General features: G+C 41.6%; 1 protein-coding gene across 2 annotated transcripts in view; it reads left to right on the top strand.

The window, feature by feature from the left end:
- The first annotated feature begins 887 nt into the window (after positions 1 to 887).
- Positions 888 to 15,927, top strand: part of LOC111862499 (metabotropic glutamate receptor 2) — a 1,033,882-nt gene continuing 1,018,842 nt past the window's right edge. For both annotated transcript variants that reach the window (XM_033750785.1, XM_023847974.2), the window contains exon 1: positions 888 to 1,278. The gene's annotated coding sequence lies outside the window, so the exon portion shown is untranslated. The remainder of the gene's footprint in view (positions 1,279 to 15,927) is intronic.

The raw sequence follows: 15,927 nt of genomic DNA, 5'->3' as shown, positions 1-15,927 counted from the left end.
ATTACAGAGACTATTTCTCTTCCTTCAGCCTTTATGGATCAGGCCTTCAGGTCTTTCCCAATTCAGAGTTAAGAGCTGAAGTTATGAAAGTTATTTATAGACATTTTTCATGCCCCTTTAATGGAAGATCTTCCTATGTCAAGGCCCTTCATCCACAGGAAAGCACAAACAAAATAAATGCGAAAATATTATAAATTACGCCCTGAGAGGGATTTGAACCAAACTAACTTAATGTTCGAAAGATTGAAGACATTATGCGCCTTAGAGAGCGCGGTCAGTGTGATCGGCCTTCTGATACTGTATCAGCAATGCTATTTTATAAAGCAGGTAAACGTCTTTTTAACTCAGGACCTTCGACCATCTTTTCGTGTACATTCCTCAAGAAATGAAGAAAATGCATATACAAAAAATAAGGTATCAGGAACTGTAGAAAAACGGACATGGGCCTCGTATATTACTATTTGTTCTCCGTTCTCATTACAGTACAACGTACAGGCTCTTATTAGCATTTAACAAATGTTCTATTCTCATATTGAAACACGAAGTTTTCTTAATATCAAATATTTCACTAGAAAGGAAACGAATTGCAGTGAACCAACACAAGCCAGAATGTTTATATGAACAGCAGCGAAGCAGCATATGTTACAAAAGAAAAGAACATGTATTCCAACGCTTCATTCAATCATTTCTTTTCTGTATCTTCAATTCCGTATACGTGATACTAACCCCTCTATTCTTTTTAGTAACTTGTGTTGTAAGGTACGGGTTCATGCGCAGAAGCTAGAACCATTCCTCTCCCCTCTTCAGCCGCACCCCTCGTCAACCCTCGTGACGATGCTATGAAGCGCGTGGCATGGTCCAACCAACCGGTCGCGTACTTACTCGTATTACGTCCGCGCTCCTTCCCTGCATCGGACGTCAAAGTCTGTGGTTTCACTCCTTGCCAAAAATACGCGGTCAAATCGGGCAAAGAGTTTTATTTTAATTTTACAAGTTTTGTTTAGAAGTTGTGATTTTGGTGAACATTTAACACGTGTAGAAACGAAATGGATTATATTTTGTGGCTAGTCGCTTAAAATTTAAAATCAAAATTACTTTTAGTTTATCTAATACTTATATTTACTTATTTTAGTCTCATAGAAGTGGAAATATATGGTGATATTTACAGTGATTTTGAATTACGGATGAAACTAGACAATTAAATGATATTCCAGTAGAGTGAACAGGGGATCTGAGTTTGGTGCGTTCGTCGAATTGTGAAGGGAATGCTGAAAAGAGGTAGGTGAAAATCTATATTTAAGATTTATCATACTTGAAATTCGCCAGACATGGTTAGCTACACATAATCTTACAGAAAGGATCTAGCGATTATATTGTATTAAATTATTTGAAGCACGAATTTCCTCGAAATAATATTAAAATTGCATTCCAACCTCGCAGAAAACACGCATTGTCTTCTTTACAAGAACCAATTGGCTAATGCTGTGCGTAGAAATGATCACTGTTTATTATGAGAATCATGGAATAGCCATAAATATACATCTTGAACAAAATTAAGAAATTCTAGCGTTAAAGCAGGTGGCATGTATAGTTACCACTGCGTTTTAAGGAGTTAACCAATCAGTACTAAACATATTTTTAAAATATAAATATTTACATTATGCTGAAAGCCGAAATAAAATTATTTTGAGCTTAAATGACGAAATTTGGGGAAGTGGATTTATAGCTCCACCATTCTTGAACAAGGCAATAGATGAAGGTGAGTGTTCAGTTTCACGCGCCGGCAGATTCACCCTCACGGAAAGAACCCAGTTTTCCATTGTATAGGAGGCTGGGTAGGCTTCGTGTCTTAAATGTTTAAACTCTGCTGACATAAATAAACTTCATAAATATTGAGATATAAATTTGGTGTATTACAACATCTGTAGACAATGCTGATGTATCAAATGAGAAAGCTCTCTATAAAACTGAGACTCTTATGTACCAGACATTTCTTTACTTTTTAAGTGGTGTGAGGCTCATGTTTCATTCTCACATATTGCAAACTCTTATTGATATTCATTTATTTGAGTTTGTTTAACGACGCTGTCAGTATACAGCGTCGGGTATGCTAGAGGATAGTGAACAATGAATTTCAAGGAATCTGAAAGGAAGTTGCCCTGATCTAACGTAAGTTACTCCCTCGGTATTCACTTGGAGAGTTCGAGAAGTCACGACACTCGGCGTCCTAACCGAGCTACGAATATACACGTGTCCAGTACAAATGAAGTGTTACTGTTTGAGCGAAATGTTTATATATTTATTGCTTTTATATATAGCTTCTATATACATAATTTACATCTTTGTAGCTTGAAATCAGGAACGCAAATTTGCACTTTGTCTTGAACACATTTGGAAGGCATAAAGAAGACATGAAATAGGTAACGGTAAACATGTCCTTGCGCCTAACTAATTAAGCATTACGCCTTGAAGGATTATGGGGGAGTTGGTGTGTAAAAACACATTTTCTTGATCTCGTCACTAGTTGGAGGTGAGTGGTCGGCTTCACGCCCCGTCCGCTTTACTCCCGGGGTAAGAGCCTCCGGTACCCATTGGATATGAGCTTGGGTGGACCCCAGAGCCGGTCTGAACGACGTGGAGAAGAGAAAATTCTTGACCCTACCGGGACTCGAACTCCGACCTCTCGGTCGTCCAGCCCCTAGACAGGCGCTATATCACGGCTCCTCAGACATAAAATAAAGTTCATAGAAACCATTAAACTAGAAGGAGGTGAGCCGTTAGATTCACTCTCCGATCGTCTTCATTCCTGAAAGACGGGTTTTGCAGAAGAGTTAATTTTGACGCGGGGGGAAAAGTTTCCTTTTATTGTAGGGATCGAATTCCCTTATTCAGTAAAATTACCAGTCCATTTCCACAGCAGAAGGTGCAATGGTTCACGATGAGACAGGTTTTTATGAACAAATAATGTTTATAAATTTACCTAGACACCGGATAAATTTGGTCAACCGATGCTGGAAGCAGTGAAACCCCTGAAACGTCGAGAAAATTATATTAGCCAACAGTGAGTCAAATTACAGATGATAGTATTCTTAAATTTAAATTAATATACGTTTCTGATAAGTCAGGTTAAAGCAGTGTGGCTTGATTTTTTTGGCATATTTGCCCCATTAAACGTAACCAGCACACCCTTCCTTCAGTGTATGGTAATAGGTAAACGAAAATTACGATAAATAATTCTATTTGATTTCTTTTGAGGACCGGGTATAGCGACTTGCTACAGGCTGGGCGGCCGAGAGATCGGAGTTCGAGTCCCGTAGGGTCAAGAATTTTCACTTTTTCACGTCGTTCAGACCGGCTTTGGGATTCACGCAACCTCCTTTACAATGGATACTGAATAATCTTTCCCGGGGGTAAAGCGACCTGGACGTGAAGCTGACCACTCATCTCCAACTAGTGCCGAAGTCAAGAAAATGCGGATCTATACATCCAGTCCCCACTACACCTTCATTGCGTAGTGCTTAATTAGTTAAGCAAAGCAACAGATTTACCTTTCATCTTGCCTTTATTTGATTTCTTTTTACTCTGTGTACCAGAGACGCTCCATACACCCTGAGGTATACCGAACTATATATCAGGGCGTAATAATCTCCAGGTTAAATCCACAAAACTTAACTCCATAATCACGTAAGATTGTAAAGGCGGACGTGTCATAGCTCAAGCGGTTAGTCACTGGCTTCCCACCGCGGCGGCCCGGGTTGGATCCCGGGTCTGGTCAAGTAGGATTTGTGGTGGACATAGTTACGCTGGGGCAGGTTTTCTCAGAGTACTTCGGGTTTCCCCTGCCTATCTTCATTCACCAATTGCTCCACAATCACCCTCACTTACCATCTGGGGCTGGTACAATAGGCCAGAAGTGGCCGCAGTACAAGGGACTTAGTTCCACCCCACTAGCAATAAAAAAAGATTGTAAAGCTTGCAGCTGTTTTTATTAAAGCATAAATTCCTGATCTCAGCAAGAGCACAGATAACTGTGTGAGCACCCGATGGCAACTACAGAATATTCTTGCAATTTCAAGCTATTTTTGCTGTTTATGTCTGCATCTCCATAATGCCTCCAGTAAAGTTTTCGACAGATCGTCGTTGTTGTTTTGTTGTATTTTTGTTGCTGTGCTTCAGACTTTATAGTACAAATCCACTTATTTAAAGGCATTGAGGGCATGAACAAGGCATGTAGAACGCATGACTGAAATAATACATAATTCAGAGTTTTTTTTATTAAATCTTAAGTGAGGAAACTATTTGGAAAATCTGTTGTAGCTGGGAGAAAAATATTAAAGCTTTTTTAAATAAGTAAGGGTGAAGGTACGAATTGTGTTCATCTGGCCAAGGTTATGAAGGTTATGGACAACTGGAAGGTTCTTGTGGGCACGGCAATGAATTATGGGTTGTCACCTAGCGGCGGGGAAATCTCTTGATTAAACAATACTGTTTTATTCTCAGGAATAACTTTTCAGTATATAGTCTGATATGTATAGGGATATCTCGAGGCTTGGATATGTTTTTGGAGTTCCAGTAGGCCCAGAAGAATCCACTCACTGAGATGAGTTTTATCTTCATGTGGCCTGTTTTGTTCTTGGGACATCCATGAAAGCATTAGCTATCTATTTTTATCTTGAAGTTCTTTTATGAGATCGGGTGTTGTAATTTTAGTAATAATTACGCCACCTTGTAAAGGTATAACACGCCAATTTGGTAACTACTTTAAAGATTAAATAATTTCCCCTAACTAATCTTCCATTAATTAATTTCCTTGATATGTAGGTTAGGGAATTAAATATATGTTCATGACAACGATATTGGTGCTAAAGTGAAGTAAGATTTATTACTTGCAAATTAAATGCAATTTGCATTATATTTTGAAAATGTATTTCCTAATTTGCCGATCACAGTGGCCGGATGGTCTAAGGCATGAACTATCTTCGGCCGCTCGAACACCGGGATCGTGGTTTCGAATCCAACTGTGCGTTTATTCTGGTTTTGTGCTGTTCTGTGTATCGGCTTTGCGATAGACTGATCTCCAATAGAAAGTGATATACCGACACTGTAAAAGCTAAGGAAACTGAAAAAGCGGCCAGGGCCCAGCAAAGTCATGGATGGATAGGCAGATAGTTCTCTAATTTGGGTAGTCTAATAAATTTCCCAAATTTAAAATTTTTTAAAACAGTTCTGTGCTCGTCTTGGAGAATAAAGCATTATAGAAATTTATCTTTCCACATACATCCTTGCTAGTAACTAGTAGTTCACTCAGTACAACTGTACAGTTCTTATATAATGCATTATTAATCTTAGTTGGCCTAAAATACATAACATGCACGACTAATTAAGATATATTTAATCTTTGAAATTATTGATCTGATTTAGATTAAATTTCATACTGGATGTCAGCGGTAGAAGTGGCCAGCCATAATTAAGTTTGGTCCAATAACATACGTACCTTACATGAAGCTGAATTCACCCTTCATAATTGGGCTTGTTATGCCAATATTAGCATCTCGCATGAAATTTAGATATAATACGGTCCATAAATTTTATTTCATACATATTTCGATATGATATATATTAAAAACACAATACATTATATATTACGAAAATGCAATTCTATATTTGTGTTATTATCTAACTTCATTGGAATGTTCATATTTTTAATAACTGATTTATATCTGTAATAAACAAATTGCATCCCCAGTGTGACATGTACCATCGTCAAGCACGTATTTAAAAATATGTAGCTATGCGCTACACAGTGTTGAAGTAAATTTCAATATTAATTTGTTTTTGATTTTGAGGTTTGATTTGCAGCACAATAAGGAGAGCAATAAATAACAGGATAAGAAAAGATACATACATATATTTCTATAAAGTTATGGCTTCATCATAATTTGGAATATACAAAAATAAGGTAAAATAAAAATGTAAAGCTATCACTGTAACAGGCCGTGGAGGCCCATAGGGTTGTGAGACGTCGAGGCTCCCTTATTTTCTAGACAATCAGCTCACAGATTGCGATAAGGATAGTGTTACGCGCCGGCAGCCCTCTACCCCGCCAGGAAGATTCCTGATACTCATTTTTGTTAGAGGTTGAGTCGACCCCAGGACCATAGTGCGGCTGGAAGGATTAGGTCAGTTGAAAAATTCACTGATCTCATCTTGAATCGAACCCGCGACATTCCGGCTTGTAGCATAGTGCCTCAATCTCCATGACAAAAGAAGAGGATACAAAAATTGAAGCTGCAGAAATGAAATTTCTGAAGGAAGGACCAAATAAGGACTGCTATAGTTAGGGAAGAGTTGAATATGTTTACTCTAAATAATAAAACTCTAAAATCCACATCACGTTCGAAAGATCATGTCCTACGAATTGAAGACAGACGAATTCCGAAGAAAATTCTAACATAAAACTCAAAAAGACGAAGAAACATACGACGGGACGGTCAAGAAGGAGGGACCGGCGTACGAAACAGACCACGTATGGTCTAATCCATGAAGATGATGACAATATTTTATGTTCTCACAGCAATGAATATCAAAAATTTGGCTTCTGGGATGTAGTCTTCAATACCGCAGATATAAACTGCAAGGATACTCTGAAACGTCGACGTCATTTAAGAAAACTACATGGCGTCAGCCGTGGAAGATAGCTGGAGAGATAACGCTTCTGATTTGTTTCCGGAAAAGAATGTCAGCCCGGGTATGAGTTACCGTTTTCATGATTTTCTTTGCAGCCTCGGACAGATGCCGTGACAATACACTGAGTTACACCACACAGGCTTCGTCCCTCGTTTATTACTTTTCATTTTATTGTGTGTGAATTATTTTACTACTTCCGTATAGCATAGTACGTGGTAGCGTGGTGGTTAAGTTACTATGCTACAGGCCGGAAGGTCGAGATTTCAAGTCCCGATGAGGTCATTGGATTTTTTTTTTCAATTCACTTAATCTTCCAGACGCACTAGGCCCTGGGGGACCCTATGGGCCTTCACGGCCTGTTACAAGGATAGCTTTACTTTACTTTACTTTTTACTTCCGTATAGCATCTAGTACAGCATCGAGTCATGGCATAATTGTTGAATGATGAACTAGAAAGTATTTTAAAGGAAACAGCCGTAGGCTAATCGAAGTAATATTCTAGAAATTTTCCTGCTAGTACTGAAGGAAACACGAAATAATCCTAGATAAATTAGGAGTGAGCATCTCCCGAATACAAGTGTAGAGTTCATTCGTTCATTCATTCATTCATCAATGGCTCTACAGCTCTTTGTTGGATTCTTGCCGCTTTTCAGTTTCTTAATCCTAATACTTACAGTAAATAGGACCCCTTGAACGGGGAGCAGCCCGTCGCAAGGCCGCTACCTTCACAGTACAACACAAACACAAAATAAACGCACACAGATATCCATGCCTAGAGTGGGATCCAAACCCATGATCCCAGTGTTCGAGCGAGAGGAGAGAGTTCATGTCTTAGGCCGCGCGGCCACTGTGATCACTAATTCTCCTCTCGGTAATTCATTATTCACTACGAACCAATCATTTTTTTTCCTTGGCACTACAGACCCAGTGGGCCTAGGCCTACCTCCATGAATTTCTACGTTCACTTCGGGTTTTCTAGATCTTACACATTAGGTAGGACTCCTTGGGCGGGTGATCAGCTCGTCGCAAGGACTCTACCTGTATATAAACACAGAAAAACGCACACACACAAACTAAACATCCATGCCCTGAGTGGGATTCGAACCCACGATCCCGGTTTCCAAGTGAGCGAAGACAGTGTATGCCTTAGACCTCTCGGCTACTCTGACGGGCAGTGTATAAGAATAATATATAAGAATTCAGTTCGTACCTCACAGGAAACAGATCCGAACCCACGATCCCGGCTTCCGAACGAGCGAAGACAGTGCATGCCTTAGACCGCTCGGCTACTGTGACCGGCAGTGTATAAGAATAATATATAAGAATTCAGTTCGTACCTCACAGGAAACAGATCCGAACCCACGATCCCGGCTTCCGAGCGAGCGAAGACAGTTCATGCCTTAGACCGCTCGGCTACTGTGACCGGCAGTGTATAAGAATAATATATAAGAATTCAGTTCGTACCTCACAGGAAACAGATCCGAACCCACGATCCCGGCTTCCGAGCGAGCGAAGACAGTTCATGCCTTAGACCGCTCGGCTACTGTGACCGGCAGTGTATAAGAATAATATATAAGAATTCAGTTCGTACCTCACAGGAAACAGATCCGAACCCACGATCCCGGCTTCCGAACGAGCGAAGACAGTGCATGCCTTAGACCGCTCGGCTACTGTGACCGGCAGTGTATAAGAATAATATATAAGAATTCAGTTCGTACCTCACAGGAAACAGATCCGAACCCACGATCCCGGCTTCCGAGCGAGCGAAGACAATGCATGTCTTAGACCGTTCGGCTACTGTGACCGGCCGACCAATCATTTACCGAACTGAATTCTGCATTATAAAGAAATAATCTGCAATATAAGATGCATGGTTTGAGTTCCAAAGGACATAATTCTGTTACTGTCGAATGGTTCTGTTACGTGTCCGCCGACCCTAGGTATCCTGACCCATATTTAACCTCTGCTTTTACTCGTCTTCACCGGGGGTACATTCCATTTCTCTTAGCAGCCGAATACCGGCCTTTCTTGTTCGCATTACGTTATTAAATCGTCCCTATGTCGGACGGCCATGCCACAGAGGCGCATAGGTAGAGTATAAATAAAATTCCACGAATTCTTGATATTCGCTCAACTACTTAAAAAAAATTCCCCAACTTCTATGGAAACCGAAGGTTCACTACTTTGTTCACAAGAGCTCTCCACTGGCTCTTATCCTGAGCTAGATAGAGCAAGAATTTTATTTTGAGGGATATAACGCCTTGTAGTCCGTTGAAAGTAAATCGATGTTTCGAAGGAATATGTCGCCTCCATCTTCAGGGTAGAAGAAGAATCCAAACGAAAAACAGCGTAAAAGCAGATTGTCAGCTGTTTTCACGCAGGTTTCTTGCTCGGCTTATTCTATGACTCTGAAAACGGATGGAACTGTTCTTCGAAACGTCGGGTGATTTTCAGTAAATCGTTATATGCAATAAAATAAAACTCCTCGTAACGACAGCTGTGAGAACCTCAAATCCACACTCTTATATTCTAATTCTTTTAAGACCCACTTTAGTGTTACTTTTCGATCTTCACCCCGAATTCTCAGAGCAGTCACTTCCCTTCAGTACATTTAACCAGTAATTCTATACACATTTCCTATCCCTTCTAACTGAAAAGTCACGAATCCTGGAGTTGCTCAATTAAAAATCCGCGGCAGGGTGATGGACTGTGGTTATGCTAGCAACAGTTTGCACCACCGGTTACCTTCGAGGACGCACAATCCTCTGATTCTGTTGGCAGTTAATCAGCCTCTTTGCAGATATAGCCATTTCACGTACAGCAAGTGTACAATGGCGTTTTCCCAAGTGCAACATGCGTTCATAATTGAGGGTTATTTTGCATCCCAGTTACATGTACGTAGTACAGGTTGAAGGACAGTTCCAGGAGACATAATCTATACATCCTTAGAGAAATAGGGTGGAGTAAAGAAGCAAAGCTATCCCTGTAANTTTAACAGTACTCAGACGTTCAAAAATTTCTCTTGTCTTACAATTTGAATTAATATTAAAAATCGGCTCAATTCTATGTGGTTACGGAGGGCGCCAGGAAAATATACCACGGGCGCCGCGTTGGACAGGGCTGCGTAACAGGCCCTGAAGGCCCACAAAGATGTAAGACGTCGAGGTTTCCACAATTTGTAGACAATCGGCTCACAGATGGCGGTGAGGTTGTCAGCCATAAGCGCAGGCAGCCTTTTACCCCCAGGAAGATTACTGGTACTCATTTCTGTTAGAGGCTGAGTTGATCCCAGGACCACAGTGAGGCTGGAACGATTAGGTCAATAGAAAAATCCAATTACCTCAACGGTAATCAAACACCCGACATTCTGGCGTGTAGCATAGTTCCTCAACCAACTACGCTACGACATAGGATAGATCGGGAACGCAAAATGTAAAAGGAATAAAATTCCTGTGCTTAATTAATGAAGTACCGCGCCATGAGACGTGTGGGGGAGTGAAGCTGTAACTCCACATTTTCTTGATTTGGATTCTTGATGGAGGTGAGTGTTAAACTACAAGACCCGGCCGCTTTAACCCTCGGAGGGGTTCGCTTAATCATTGGATAGGAGGCTAATAGAGCCCTAGAACCATTCTGGACTCTGTGGAATATAGAAAAATCCTCTTGTCCTATCTGTGAATCGAATTCCGGTCGTCTAACCCATAAACGGTACCAACTGAGCTATCTCGGGATGAGCTGGATTCATCTGGCTTGGAATAGGGACCAATGGCATGCTCTTGTGAACACGGCAACAAATCTACAAGCTCTATAAAATATTGGAAATTTCTTGAGTAGCTGTGCGACTGGTAGCTTCTCAAGAAGGATTCGGATCCATGAAGTTAATTAGTCTGTTGTATCCCAAACTTCTCTTTTTATGGGTAAATATTACGACACTTTCATTATCTACACTGTACAACGTCGCGCTGTAGGGCGACTACAATAATACACGGCGTCGCGACGCAGAAGACATAATCTGGACAACTCTAGTAGTTTTCTGTAATTATCTGTCACCATTCTTCTCTGCCCTAATCACTCCCGTCAGTTGACTTGTTCCGAGCGAGATAAACGTGCAGGGAAANATTTTATATTTATGGAAATCTATCCAATTGTAAGATTTGAGGCTTTCACGGCGGTGACTATGAAGAATGCAGTCTTCTTGGATTTGGCACCGTNGTAGGGCGACTACAATAATACACGGCGTCGCGACGCAGAAGACATAATCTGGACAACTCTAGTAGTTTTCTGTAATTATCTGTCACCATTCTTCTCTGCCCTAATCACTCCCGTCAGTTGACTTGTTCCGAGCGAGATAAACGTGCAGGGAAACAACAAGAAGCTCTCTTTACTGAGTTGTTTTAGGCTAAACTAATCGAAAGCCTTATTTAGTGGAGCCAGAAGTGCGTACATTGCAGTCGGGTTGGGACCTGGGCGACAGCGTAATGAGAACATGGGTACACGTGTAGAGTCAGACGGTATTGCGGACGAATATTATACGTGACGCGTGGGTGGGCGTCAAGGCTACTGTGATGCAAGACAGACATATGGCCACCTTTACACTTTCCAAAAAACGGTTTCATACGTCGGTGAGAGAAAAGGTATCACTGTTACACGTTTTCATATCGAAACTGAATTAATGCTATAATTAACAGTTAAGGGGGTTGCTAACTGAGATCTTGGTGAGTCAAGAGAGAATTTGGAGGTGACAGTTTTGGATCTCGGATGGGATACCGGTTATCCTGACCGAAATTTTAGGAGATTTTCCTCAGCTTCTCCAGGGAAACACAGTGACAGTATATCAAGTACGCTACTGTAGTATTTTCCCCGCATCTTTCCAGTTCATTATTTATTAAATCATTCTGAATTGGATTGTTCTGGCGGAGGGTTCTTGTGAACACAGTGATGAACCTTTGTGTTCCATAAAATACTGGGAAATTGTTGAGTAGGTAGCTGCACAACTGACGGCGTCTCAAGAAGGGCTCCTCTCCATGAAGTTAGTTAAATCATCCTGTGAGGACTCAATGCAAAGGATATTCATAAAGAAATATTTCCTGTTCACATTGGGAAGTGTTTATCGCCTAAAGCCGTTCCACCTTGGTGAAAAACGTTTCTTTGATGACGAAGAGGTTGAAACGGGGGTGTGGAAGTGACTGAGAAAACAGTTAAAAGACTTACATGATTCGACGCACTGATAAAGCGAAGGGACAAGTGTATGAATTTTTGTGGAGGATATGTCGAGAAAGAAATGTTTTTTCCCACGTTCGAATATCACATATTTTATGTTTTATATGAGTTTGAGGCCTATTTATAGACTCCCCCTCGTAATAAGAAATGTTTTGTCTGTTATTTATCATGGTTTTATAGCCGTGGTATCTTGCTTCTCTTGGTAAATAGATATTGGAAATATTTTGGAAAAAATGGTAATTGCGCTGCTAGAAGCTAAGGCTAATGTAGAAATGACGGTGTTTATTAAGGTTCTTAATTACTTCTAGCGCCGGTCACGGTAGCCAAGCGGTCTAAGGCATGCACTGTCTTCGCTCGCTCGGAAGCCGGGATCGTGGGTTCGAATCCCACTCAGTTCATGGATGTTTAGTTGGTGTGTGTGCGTTTTTCTGTGTTTGTGTACAGGTAGAGGCCTCGCGACGAGCTGATCACCCGCCAAAGGAGTCCTACCGACCGTGTAAGATCTAGATAAACCGAAGCGAATGGAGAAGTTCATGGAGGTAGGCCTAGGCCCACTGGGTCTGTAGTGCCAAGGGAAAAAAATTACTTCTAGCTATCTTCTGATACTCGGTAGCTCTTGCTTCGCTTGTGTAGTGTGAAGGGCCAGCAACACAAATACAGACGCACGCTTTTGCAACGATCCTGAGCAAGATAAATATTTATCTAAAACCATATTCCAGAGTAATCTGATAGCAGGTCAAATACAGTGACTACAACACCGGCTCGTGTAGCGGGGAATCGGGTTTCGTTTCCTGGCGGGGGCAGAGCTTTTGCTGTGGGTCTGCGCTGTGTCACATCCAGTGGCTACCAATACCTCTTTCCCAGGGAAAAGAAGCCGAGGCGTCTGCGTCTGGTGTCGAGGCTAATAATGTGTAGAACCCTATCTCGTTGATCGCAGTGGCCGCGCGGTCTGGGGCATGAACTGTCTTCGCTAGCTCGAAAGCTGAGATCGTGGGTTCGAGTCCCACTCGAGGCATGGATGTATCTATGCCTTTCTTCTGTGTTTGTGGTGTCTTGTGTGTGAAGGTAGCGGCCTTGCGGCGGTCTGATCCCCTGTTCAAGGTCTCCAAAGGCTGTAGAGCCATTGGTAAGTGGATAGATAGGTTGATAGAACACAATATCGCCTCCACCACACGTATTAATGATATGGTGCTTAATTAAGCACAGGAATAACTTTAACCATTACCTTTAAATTACAATATTTTACTCGGGTATATGTAGACAGTGTCACGTAACTTCGAACAAGGCCCCGCAGTCCTAGTTAAATCCCGCGCATAGCTTGTGGTAGGAGGAGTTTAACACTCGTTCTTCCACTGGCCGCCTGTCACTGCTCACCCCTTCCACCCCCTTGTCTGAAAATTTTCTTCTGCGCATTCATGGTTACTCTTGGCCTTGTTCGAAGTTACGTGATACTTGCTATAAATATCTGCTGTTACCAGTTACGTTTTCAATAAATTCAAACCAATCTAAACCTCGTGCCTAATCACTATATCGTGTATATGTAAAAGGCAAACCGTGATGGATTTGTGAATTGTCTACTCTAGCGAAAAAATTGGCTCCATTTCTGAGCCAATTGTCATCAAGTTTAGAATAAAACATTCCATTATTGAATAAAATTGAATTACCTAATGAGTCGAATGAAGAGTGAAGAGAGTGTATAAACCTGTTCATGCCAGAGCCAAACCTTAACGAATGTATCGTCGTCCACATGATTGGTTCTCTAGATAATAACGTTCTGGAGCCAGAAATAAGTTATAATATTATTTAGAATTCGGATTCTTACACACACACACACACACACACACACACACACACACACACACACACACACAAAGCATGCTGCCTAGCTATTAAAAAGAAAATTCGGTTAATTATTTAGGCAACTATTGTCTGCTTGCTGTAATAGTCACATGAAACCCTTATATTGTACGGGCAAAATTCAGAATTGCTAACATTATAGCAGGTGGTACGCAACGTAACCACTGTTCTTTAAAAGGTTAACGCAGTATCAGGCTGTACAGAGGAGTAGTTTTACAGTTTTTCTACACCTACAGTAAGCTGTAAAATGTTCTTGTACATCAGTGAAATAACTGTGGAAGTTTCGCTAGCTACAGAAACATTTTCCAGCAGTGAATTTCTTAATCTTTATGGCGTACATGCCAAAACTCTGGGTGGTATAACTACATTTTAAGACCTGAGAAGTCGGGGAACCTCTTACAGGGGGTCGCAATCCCTTGGGGTTTAGCGACCCAAAGATTAACAAATACCGGATGGAAGACTAATCTTTTTAAGCCCAAGGCATAACGAATTACTCTCCTCTTTACTTTCTTCTGGGGGCACTCTATAGAGTAGTTTGTTGATACATTATGCTACAACAGTAAAGTCGCGTGTTCGATTCTCGATGAGGCCATTGGATTGTTACAGTCGCACTATGGCCCTGAGGTCGACTCAGCCTCTAATAGAAATGAGTTCCAGGAATCTTCCTGGGTGTAAAGGGCGGCGGGCACGAAAGGCTGACCTCACCGTCATCTGTCAACCGATTGTCTAGAGGAAATGTGAGAGCCTCGACGTCTCACAATCCTACGGGCTCCACGGCCTGCTAAAAGATAGCATTCTTATTATTATTGCTAGTGGGGTGGGACTAAGTCCCTTGTACTGCGGCCACTTCTGGCCTATTGTACGAGCCCCAGATGATAGGTGAGGGTGATTGTGGAGCAATTTGTGGAATGAAGATTGGCAGGGGAAACCGAAGTACTCGGAGAAAACCTGCCCCAGCCCCACTTTGTCCACCAGAAATCCCACTTGACCAGACACGGGATCGGGAAGCCAGCGACTAACCTCTTGAGCTATGGCGCGGCCCGAAAGATAGCTTTACTTTTCACTTTATTCTGAATCTCAGGGATCTGGGAAAAGCATTTTGATTTGAGAGTTAAATGAGAGGACGGAGAAAGCGTGATAAGTAAGAGAAGTGAATGAAGGGGAGAGAGCCATGGCACACATCCCCCATGATGGCTTTGAGAAGTTTATGCAGCTGCTTTGTCGGAACGGCTGAAGAGAAGAGATGTCTCTGGAGATATAACCCAAAAAGCGAAATTGTGGCTGTGCTTAATTAACTAAGCACCACGCCATGAAACTGTATGGGGGAGTTGAGGTATAGTTCCACCATTCTTGACCTCAACACTAGATGGAGGTGAGTGGTCAGCTTCACGCACCTGCTGCTTTACCCCGGAGAAAATAACGCCGGTCTGGTTGCTGCGGAGTGGGGAAATTCTTTTGCTCCTTCCGGCAATCCAACCCCGACCGTCTAACTCGTAGTCCGTCGATTATGTCCATAGAAGGGAGGATAATTTTAAACAGCCTGAACTGGATTCGTCTGCCTCTTAGTGAAATTCAGTAGTGGGACGCCAGGTTTGAAAGAAAGGGAGATATTTTCCGTAGCTGTCTTATTTTTTCCAGTAATATTGTAGGAAATTTCTGTAATTGATTATAAATAAACTGAAGTATTTAAAAAACTTTACCCGAGTAAACTAGAGTTGCGACCTAGTAACTGATAAACTATTACACTCTAACGAAATGAAAGCTAGGTAAGTTGAGAACATCGTCATAATTTTCGTAAATTTCCTGTTCTGAGGGCGGTAATCAGCTCAGTGTGTCCATACACGGAGAGTAGAATAAGCAGCGCCAATCATTTTATCCTGCCACTTGTTTCGTCTTCCGTTTGCTGATGTACGTGTATAATGCATGGTCCATGGCCTGATAAAGTCTGCTTGCAGTTATATATATTTCTAATCTTACACATCTATCACCTTCCTCCTCCCCTCCCCTTCTTCCTCCTCCTTCTACTACTACTACTACTTACTTACTTACTTACTTACCTACTTACTTACTTACTTACTTACTTACCTACTTACTTACTTACTTACTTACTTACTTACTCACTCACTCATGGAGCTGAGCCCTTCTGGAGGAGCCGCCAATTCT

Source organism: Cryptotermes secundus, unplaced genomic scaffold (genome assembly GCF_002891405.2).
Source record: "Cryptotermes secundus unplaced genomic scaffold, Csec_1.0 scaffold882, whole genome shotgun sequence".
Taxonomy (NCBI): domain Eukaryota; kingdom Metazoa; phylum Arthropoda; class Insecta; order Blattodea; family Kalotermitidae; genus Cryptotermes; species Cryptotermes secundus.
This window is presented reverse-complemented; position numbering and strand designations above follow the sequence as displayed.